This window comes from Helianthus annuus, chromosome 17, assembly GCF_002127325.2.
Source record: "Helianthus annuus cultivar XRQ/B chromosome 17, HanXRQr2.0-SUNRISE, whole genome shotgun sequence".
NCBI lineage: Eukaryota > Viridiplantae > Streptophyta > Magnoliopsida > Asterales > Asteraceae > Helianthus > Helianthus annuus.
In genome coordinates this window covers 12,497,286-12,508,656 of record NC_035449.2, presented here as the reverse complement: position 1 = coordinate 12,508,656, position 11,371 = coordinate 12,497,286, and the positions used below count along the sequence as shown (strand labels likewise).

The window sequence follows — 11,371 nt, the reverse complement described above, 5'->3', positions numbered from 1 at the left end:
CTTAATTAATATTGATTAACTGATTAATTAATCATACTAAACTTAATTAACAAATTAATTAATCTACTAAGCTAACTTAACTGCTAAGTTTATTTAACTTATTAAGTTTTACTTAGCTTTTAAGTATTCTAGCAGCTCCCTGCTTACGAGTTCTAATTTCTAGATACAAGGGAACCCGTATTAGTGTATTAACTCAATTCAACTTTAATGATAATCACGAGATAAAAACCCTCACAACGATTTACAAGTGCAATACTTAACAATTCAACGGATTCACAACGAATGACAGAGTATAGCCCGAGTTCGGACGACACTCAAACATTCAAGTCGAAATCACGATGAATAACAAAGTATAACTCAATTTGAGCAGCACTCAGACAATCGTTGGATAGTTATAATCGATCGGATAAAGTATCGTACCAGTGATTAGAGTTATTACCCTAATAACGGGCAGAGTTTAGGGATTTAGAGGGTAAAATCCCGAGCTATTATTTACAAAAATAAAAGCTGACGGAAAGAAAGAATTGAACAGTGATCGAGTTAATACCCAGCATCGTAGCAGCACCTCGCTATACTAATTAGTGATTTGGAGACTATTTCGGCTATAACTCGACGTATACAACGAGAATTTACGTCGTTCTAACTTCTGATTTCAAGTCCCAAGGCCTGCTATTTATACACCAAAATTGACATGCTTACGGACCGTAAGACTATTCCCTTACGGTCCGTAAGGGACACCTAAGGGTCATAGGGTTGCCACGCGTGGGACTAGGCCTGCTGAGTTGACAGAAATGACGAATGAAATTTTAACAACGAGTTTTAATGATAATCGTTAACTAGGGTTTACCCCCCTTGAGCTTTAGGGGCCCTGATCCTGATTTCGATTGTTCTGGAAATTTTAGGGTTTATGCAGAATTACTTGGGTGTCTCAATTAGGGTTTCCTAATTGGATAATTATCATACTAAATATTAATTTTAGTGAGAGTTGTTACATCTTTCTCAGATCAACCCCTTCGGCCTTGCCAAGGTGTGCCATTTCGAGTTGTCCTGTCGTGGGTTCGAGTCCCACGGATGGCGCCACTGAAGACTCAAGACCAGTTAGTCCGACCTGGTCTGAGTAGAGCTTCAGATGACCTGGCAAGAACCTGCAAGATCACAAGGAAACAAACACACCGTTAGCCTCGTCACAGGGAGGGGGGCCTCTCTGTGACCAAGCTCGGGCGTGAGAATAAGTATTTGTGAGGAGAAAATAGGTCAGGGAGAGAGAGAGAGGAGAGTTTAGAGAGAGAAAGTAGCGATTACCCCTTGCTAGAAGTTTGGCGGGGTATTTATAGTTTTTGGGAGCGCTGACGTGGCGGGTTAGTTAGGGTCGGACCAGTCACTGTCAGGGCGGTTATAGTTGTGGGCCCCTGGTTAGTTATGGCGTACCTAAATGTTTAGGCGTTCCGTCTTTGGCACGTGGTGTGATCCGATCTTTAGGTGTTATAGTTCGGTTCTATGATTTGCTGACGATTCGGTCCGACCAAGGACGTATCCTCATCAACCCTAGAAACGAATAAATGGATATTACCAAGGAAGGACGAAGTGAAAAGAAATAAACAACACTAAAAGGGTCAAAAAGTAAAAATGAAAAACATGAACTAAACTTGTAAATGGCACCGACATTGTTCTTTAACTAGTAGGGTGCTCGCGATTGTTGTAGGAACACAACACTTAGGGCAGTGGGGGTGGTCCGTGATGGGCCATTCTTCACGCGTGGAAGCATGCAACCTACCACCGCCACCTACAAAGTCCACTGAGTGATGGAATGTTCAGCGTGATAAATTCAACGAGTGATGGGGTGTGAGTGATAAATGGATGTGAAGGGGTGTCAGGGTTTATTGTTGGGTGTTGTGAGTGATGACCATTGCCACTAAAAAAGGTTGTGAGTGATGGAAAAATGGTTGATGACATGGCGGAATTTGATTGGGTGTTGTGAGTGATAAGTGAGTGATGAGTGATGACCACCCCCACCCCCTTTAGGCAATGTTTTCATATCCAGAGAGGAGATCCAACCGGGCGACTCGAAGGTTCACTTAAATCGTAGCGATGTCATTAGCTTTACACATGTCAATTAAATAATAATTTACAGTAAACTGCCAAAATCGTCCCTGAGGTTTGGGCATGTTTATCATTTTCATCCAAAACAACAATTTTGTATCATATAATCCTTCACTTTTGAGATTTTTTGCCATTTTCATCCAAACGTCTGACTTTTTTGCCAAAATCGTCCCTGAGATTTGAGATTTTTTGTCATTTTCATCCAAATGTTTGACAGAAAAATAAAGCAAATTAGACATTTGAATGAAAATGGCAAAATATTCCCAAAGTTGTAACGCCCAAATTACACATTCCAAAATGTAATATTATCATACTATTATTTAACAAAATTCGGGCATGACCCGTTCGTAATAAGAACAATTCCCTGTAAGACTAACGCGTAATAACTTAAAATACGACGCAGCGGAAAACAAGAGCCCAAAAATTTCGTTCTTTAATAGACATATCAAACACATGAAGGTTCAAATGCGAAATGCCATATATTCATTAAAACGGATTTATAACGTTTTATAACATTAATACTTCAAAACCTATATGAGTTACACTATGTGACCATTCTACCCCGTACAATCCTTGCTCTCAACTCGAACTAAGTCCGCTTCACTTCAATAAATGTAGAGAAAACCCAAGCGATACCTGTGGACACCACGTACAACCAAACCATTAGTCATTAACATACCATACAACATTAAACTATATAATAGAATTTCGTAGAGCATTCTATAAAGTAGTCGTGGAATTGTCCAAGCGCTTTCTTAAATACTCTTATCCAAATCCAGCTCCATTTCTTCATGAAGCCAACGATCCCATACCTACATTACATTCCAACTCAACGCACATCATTAGTAACCATAAATACTCGAACACTTTGATAACGTTCATGCATATGTCTTAAGCATTGAACATTCATTCACACATACATTCACACCTACGTACTTATTATCATACATACATACATATATATATATACACTTATATATATATACATGCGTACCTTCATACATGCCAATGTTCCTTCCTACGCACAATCAATTAATCACGAATATATACACAAGCTTCTTTTACATGTAGGTTTATGCCGGAATGTCACATTCACAACTTTACATAGTATAGACAATCTATGATTCAACCCACGTGCCCTTTGGATTCCTATACACATATACTTATAAAATTTCCTACACTAACACGAAACAATCCGTTCATTCACTAACCGACAACCGAATCATATAAAACTTGTTCCTAATGGTCCATGAAATGTTCCCCTTACATAATGACTAAAAATTCTTACCCAAGGTCTTAACCATAACGAATTTCATTACATTACGCAACATATGCACATAAAATTCGACCCGTTTAAAACCACCAATTTACTTTCGGCTTAAATACAACCTTCTTCAATAATGAGGCATTATTGGCTTTGTACTTCTGATTATTACATGTTCTTTCATGATGTTTCGTAAACATAAGTATTAAAATCTATTAAACCTACTAAAAAGTGAATCGAAATTCACTTACCTCGAGTACTCCAATAAGTGTATTTGTCACCTTGCCTATCTTGACCTGTTATCCTCCTATGCTTGACCTCTCCTTGACACGTTCCTATTATCTCATTCCATTACATCCATTCAATAGTTAGTATACATAATCATACGCATCACTAATCACACTTCTATTCACGTGTCAATCACTTAACGAGTTCAACATGTATCATAATACTACAATGCTAATCAATCTAACAATTTATCATTCCATCATCACAACAGTCATACATGAGCTTCTAGCATGCATAATTATGTATTTACATCATGTTCGTTATTCTTTCAAAATTCCATACTTAGAATGATAACCTTTTCTAAGTTAGGCAACTTGCTTCATATGTTAAACATTTCATACCATTTCTTAACACCTTGGTTTTTACACATCCATTCTACTATTTTCTATCAACAACCCGTTTCGACCCGTTGGTGCAATTATATGCATAAACTAGTTGGTAAGTGTTTTAGACACTTAAAACAATCAAATAACTTACTAATAATTTATTAAAATCAGTAGTTCATGATTCATACAAGTGTGCATAACAATACAACTATTTTTACTGAATATTTATACTAAAATTTGTGCAGCAACTTTCTGCGCAGCAGCTGTTCACGACACATTTTAACCCATTTATCTTCTGATTCAGTTCTTCATGTTCAAATATGAAACGATCTACACTCAGAGATCTTTCTAAGCATATAAAGATCGTAACAATCGGACATTCCTATGATTTTATATGATTTTTACAAAATCAGCACAGAAGCTGAAATGCTTCCAAACAGCTTGCTGTCAAAACGAATTTACTAACTTTTCATGCTGTTTTGACCCACTAAATCTCATAACCAGCCTCTTATGACCAAATATGAAATGTAATATGCGAAACAACCTTTTCAACGATATAAGGCTCGTTGTCTAACTCCTAATAACGAATGAGATACGGCCTTTACAAGATGACTATCTAAGGCTGTCAAAAGTGACGAATTTACTAACTATTTTACACAAACTTTGTAGGCATTTTATCAAACACTTGGCGGGTTTCGCATTTAAAGCATAATGTACAAATATTCTCATGTTCATCTTCCTAATTCTTATGCTCACTTGCCATTAACATCTAATTAAAACTCGCATAACTTCACACCATACTAAATCTAACTGACAAAAACCAACAACATAAATCATAACACTTTCGAATTTGCATAAGATTTGACATGGGTAGTATACCCATGTCGCCACCCTACCTATAGCAAATGGGTTTTCCCCCAATATTCATCATAATCAAAATTAAACATACTTTGGCATCTACACATTCATTATAACTAACATTCATGCTAAAATCTTACACTATAATCACATATTACACAAAACCCACTTGATCAAACATCATTAAAATACCAAAATTCGACTTACATGATGGTAGAAACGCTAAAGTGATCGAAAATCTTGGTTCATGCATTAGTTTAGCCCTTCAATCCCCCTTCAATTTGATGGATTTTGGTGAAACTAGGGTTTCACCTCACCCTCTGTCCCTGATCGATCGTATATACACACACGCACACTCTATGTGTGTTTTTAATTTTTTTATACTTTTAATGTTTTAAGTTTTGCCACTTTACACTTTGGCCCCTCAAGAATAATATGTATATTATTAAGACCAAGACTATCCTTACTTGTTCATAACTAGCTTAAATTAAATTTCTCATGGAATTTGGGGTGTTACAAATCTACCCCCCTTAAAGAAGGTTTCGTCCCCGAAACCTCTTTCTTTTCTTCTACAACCCGTCTAGTTTTATTCTTCGTTCCCTCACTCATTCAAGTTACATTGGACGACTTACATAAGCATGTTGTGAGAATTTGCCTAATCACAGATCCCATAGTCCATAATTTGAAACTAGCATCCTGATATATTATTCATACTTATCAAGATTTCAAACTTCCTTGCGAAAACCAATCCCTAGTCATCATTAATTTATTCATTTCCGCATACAATCTCGTTCATTCGTACATATTAAACATATCATACCTATTCATATGGAGGTACTTTTTCAATGATAGTGTAAAATTTTCATAAACTCATCCAATCTTTCTTTACAAACCTTCTAGACGTGTTACTTATTTCATTCATTCGCATACAAAACTTCCCGCACGTACATCATTAAAACATGATAGTTGTCTTGAATTTCTTAGCTTCATAATCAACTTGGGGTGTTCCTAATGTTTAATGAATGCTAGAACTGAATTAAGGACCTTAGCCTAATAAGCAAACAATTTCAGCATAAGCAGATAAGGGGGACCCGTCGCCGACGGCACATGGTGCGTCGCCGACGGGCTCGGGAAGGTCCCGTCGCTAAACATTGCCCGTAGACAGACAGTTAGCGCGTCAGGTGGAGGGGTGCCGTCGGCGACGGCCGGGCTCTCTGGTGTGCAGACGCTGTTTGACCAAAATTTTTTGTTCCCGGGTCCTTTTTCCAACCAGAAATGGTCTCGGGCAGTCCCGAAACCTTCCCTAACATCCCATAACGTCCCAACCCAGGTTATAATAGTAATTTATCCATAACCCATTTCCGTTTTCATCTAAAAGCATAGCTCGAAATCCTTAAATCACTTACTTGCGTGGCGCTTAGAAACGAACACACTTTCACGAGAGCGTAGGTTTGAGGGATTCGAGCATCGTACCTTCATATATTAAATAATTTGCTAACCTTACTACCTTGGTGCAGTACTTTAACATGCAGCAACGAGTCGGTCCTCTTCGTCCCCATCCATACCATGTTTCGTATTGACCTCGTTCATGCGTGTGACGAGCTTTCGCTTATGAACATTCTTTCACTGACCTAGATAGGTTTATCACACTATGATATCTGCCATACTCATTATAAAATTGGGGATTATCACATTTCATTCAAGTTCATTTAAACATGATGTTTATTACTTCTCCTTGTTTACATATTACTACTTCCAAGATTCTTTTTAAAGCACTAGTGTGTTAAGCTTATTCATAACGGGTCAATACATGACCATTTCTTAATATATATATATATATATATATATCATTCTCATTGTTTGACCCGTTCTTGACGGGTAAACACATAATCATTATTTCGTAATTCTTTAACTCATTTGGTGTACTACACTACACATTTCCTTTCTTCTCTAGCACTCCCTTGGTTTGAAACCAAATTATTTCTCAGCTTCTGCAGTTTGACTTTTCAAGGTCAACTGCCACTTATTTCTTATTATATACATGCGTATCGAAGTACACGTTTGCACTCTTTTTCAATTCAAACATGCTTACGACCTCATAGCTTCACTGTTCCAGTGTTTTCTTGCAAATTTTTACCCTTCCCGTTTTAAAGGTTAGTCATAATACTTATTTCGCTTACAACACCAACATTTTAGTTCCATTCGCTTATATACTTTCATTTCTTTTACGCATTCGAGTATCTAATTAAATGGGTAATGGCATATATTCTCATAATGAGATTCAAGCATACCACTTACGCCTCAGTAAAATCGAGTTAATTGTGTTCAATATAAATATTTCGTTCTATCCGTATAACGGGTTGAGCTTCATACATTTATTATTGCATTCACGACCACCCGTTCTAAACGGATGGTACCCTATCCTTACTCGACTTGTTCAACTTGAACCGGTCGATTGGCATAGCTTATCATAACCTTCTTTAGCATAACCAAATCCGCAAGGGATTTGCATCATTCGTATCTTTCATTCTTTGAATCCGTTTTGCGGATTCAAGCATTGCATTCACATCTTTCATCCTTGAATCCGTCTCGCGGACTCAAGCATTGCATTCATATCTTTCATCCTTGAATCCGTCTCGCGGATTCAAACATTGCATTCATACATTGTCAATCCATACTTTCTTATGGACTCAATATTTCATTCTTATCACTTATACCTTTCACCCTTACATAGTACTCTCAACCTCCCGAGAGTCTTACTACCCATTTCACCCACACACCCAGCCGCTACCAAATCCTATCGGACATACCTGTAACAATCATTACGGTCTCACGAACGTCTTATGTTTCTTGTGTACTGGCCAGGTACACAATCCACATACTAGTTTCGTGTCTTCGTGTAATCGTCACCTTATGTCCGAAGAATTAGGTTTCGGCACGTGTAACATTTTCATAACTTCGTTTCCATTATATTATTATATTTCATTAAAATTTTCCTTCACTCGATAACTTTTAGCATTACATGCACCCTTATGCAAAATTTACGTACCTGGGCAATGGTCTTATTACATGCCTTGGTGTCAGTCCGAGACCACAGTCGTGGATCATCCTCATCCAAACAACTATGCTTATCTTACACACACCATAATGTTAGTTTCTTCATAAACATACTTAAATTCATACTTACATTTGCTTCTACCTTTAGATCTTGATCGAGTCTTGGATTGTACGGGTTCCTCGTCACAAGAGCACACAGGTTTGAGTTCAAGTATTTGCCTCCTCATACTTGATTTCCCTCAAACCAGGGCTCTGATACCAACTTGTAACGCCCAAATTACACATTCCAAAATGTAATATTATCATACTATTATTTAACAAAATTCGGGCATGACCCGTTCGTAATAAGAACAATTCCCTGTAAGACTAACGCGTAATAACTTAAAATACGACGCAGCGGAAAACAAGAGCCCAAAAATTTCATTCTTTAATAGACATATCAAACACATGAAGGTTCAAACGCGAAATGCCATATATTCATTAAAACGGATTTATAACGTTTTATAACATTAATACTTCAAAACCTATATGAGTTACACTATGTGACCATTCTACCCCGTACAATCCTTGCTCTCAACTCGAACTAAGTCCGCTTCACTTCAATAAATGTAGAGAAAACCCAAGCGATACCTGTGGACACCACGTACAACCAAACCATTAGTCATTAACATACCATACAACATTAAACTATACAATAGAATTTCGTAGAGCATTCTATAAAGTAGTCGTGGAATTGTCCAAGCGCTTTCTTAAATACTCTTATCCAAATCCAGCTCCATTTCTTCATGAAGCCAACGATCCCATACCTACATTACATTCCAACTCAACGCACATCATTAGTAACCATAAATACTCGAACACTTTGATAACGTTCATGCATATGTCTTAAGCATTGAACATTCATTCACACATACATTCACACCTACGTACTTATTATCATACATACATATATATATATATATATACACTTATATATATATACATGCGTACCTTCATACATGCCAATGTTCCTTCCTACGCACAATCAATTAATCACGAATATATACACAAGCTTCTTTTACATGTAGGTTTATGCCGGAATGTCACATTCACAACTTTACATAGTATAGACAATCTATGATTCAACCCACGTGCCCTTTGGATTCCTATACACATATACTTATAAAATTTCCTACACTAACACGAAACAATCCGTTCATTCACTAACCGACAACCGAATCATATAAAACTTGTTCCTAATGGTCCGGGAAATGTTCCCCTTACATAATGACTAAAAATTCTTACCCAAGGTCTTAACCATAACGAATTTCATTACATTACGCAACATATGCATATAAAATTCGACCCGTTTAAACCCACCAATTTACTTTCGGCTTAAATACAACCTTCTTCAATAATGAGGCATTATTGGCTTTGTACTTCTGATTATTACATGTTCTTTCATGATGTTTCGTAAACATAAGTATTAAAATCTATTAAACCTACTAAAAAGTGAATCGAAATTCACTTACCTCGAGTACTCCAATAAGTGTATTTGTCACCTTGCCTTATCTTGACCCGTTATCCTCCTATGCTTGACCTCTCCTTGACACGTTCCTATTATCTCATTCCATTACATCCATTCAATAGTTAGTATACATAATCATACGCATCACTAATCACACTTCTATTCACGTGTCAATCACTTAACGAGTTCAACATGTATCATAATACTACAATGCTAATCAATCTAACAATTTATCATTCCATCATCACAACAGCCATACATGAGCTTCTAGCATGCATAATTATGTATTTACATCATGTTCGTTATTCTTTCAAAATTCCGTACTTAGAATGATAACCTTTTCTAAGTTAGGCAACTTGCTTCATATGTTAAACATTTCATACCATTTCTTAACACCTTGGTTTTTACATATCCATTCTACTATTTTCTATCAACAACCCGTTTCGACCCGTTGGTGCAATTATATGCATAAACTAGTTGGTAAGTGTTTTAGACACTTAAAACAATCAAATAACTTACTAATAATTTATTAAAATCAGTAGTTCATGATTCATACAAGTGTGCATAACAATACAACTATTTTTACTGAATATTTATACTAAAATTTGTGCAGTAACTTTCTGCGCAGCAGCTGTTCACGACACATTTTAACCCATTTATCTTCTGATTCAGTTCTTCATGTTCAAATAATCTACACTCAGAGATCTTTCTAAGCATATAAAGATCGTAACAATCGGACATTCCTATGATTTTATATGATTTTTACAAAATCAGCACAGAAGCTGAAATGCTTCCAAACAGCTTGCTGTCAAAACGAATTTACTAACTTTTCATGCTGTTTTGACCCACTAAATCTCATAACCAGCCTCTTATGACCAAATATGAAATGTAATATGCGAAACAACCTTTTCAACGATATAAGGCTCGTTGTCTAACTCCTAATAACGAATGAGATACGGCCTTTACAAGATGACTATCTAAGGCTGTCAAAAGTGACGAATTTACTAACTTTTCATGCTGTTTTGACCCACTTAATCTCATAACCAGCCTCTTATGGCCAAATATGAAATGTAATATGAGAAACAACCTTTTCAACGATATAAGGCTCGTTGTCTAACTCCTAATAACGAATGAGATACGGCCTTTACAAGAGGACTATCTAAGGCTGTCAAAAGTGACGAATTTACTAACTATTTTACACAAACTTTGTAGGCATTTTATCAAACACTTGGCGGGTTTCGCATTTAAAGCATAATGTACAAATATTCTCCTGTTCATCTTCCTAATTCTTGTGCTCAGTTGCCATTAACATCTAATTAAAACTCGCATAACTTCACACCATACTAAATCTAACTGACAAAAACCAATAACATAAATCATAACACTGTCGAATTTGCATAAGATTTGACATGGGTAGTATACCCATGTCGCCACCCTACCTATAGCAAATGGGTTTTCCCCCAATATTCATCATAATCAAAATTAAACATACTTTGGCATATACACATTTATTATAACTAACATTCATGCTAAAATCTTACACTATAATCACATATTACACAAAACCCACTTGATCAAACATCATTAAAATATCAAAATTCGACTTACATGATGGTAGAAACGCTAAAGTGATCGAAAATCTTGGTTCATGCATTAGTTTAGCCCTTCAATCCCCTTCAATTTGATGGATTTTGATGAAACTAGGGTTTCACCTCACCCTCATCGATCGTATATACACACACGCACACTCTATGTGTGTTTTTAATTTTTTTATACTTTTAATGTTTTAAGTTTTGCCACTTTACACATTTGGCCCCTCAAGAATAATATGTATATTATTAAGACCAAGACTATCCTTACTTGTTCATAACTAGCTTAAATTAAATTTCTCATGGAATTTGGGGTGTTACAAAAGTGAAGGACTATATGTTACAAAAAAGTTGTTTTGGATGAAAATGGCGAACATGCCCA

General features: G+C 36.4%; 1 long non-coding RNA gene across 3 annotated transcripts; it reads right to left on the bottom strand.

Moving 5' to 3' along the window:
• Positions 1-2,514: 2,514 nt before the first annotated feature.
• On the bottom strand, positions 2,515-11,292 carry LOC110921186. 3 transcript variants are annotated; one of them, XR_002582245.2, is made up of 5 exons: positions 11,009-11,292; positions 9,405-9,489; positions 7,886-8,699; positions 5,044-6,467; positions 2,515-3,699 (listed from the first exon to the last, which is right to left on the bottom strand). It is a non-coding gene; the product is annotated as an uncharacterized LOC110921186 (long non-coding RNA). The 3 variants fall into 3 exon arrangements; XR_002582243.2 differs by having other exon boundaries at positions 2,515-2,912; positions 3,616-3,699; positions 7,886-9,489; positions 11,009-11,162; XR_004886194.1 differs by having other exon boundaries at positions 7,886-9,489; positions 11,009-11,162.
• Between the last annotated feature and the right edge of the window lie 79 nt (positions 11,293-11,371).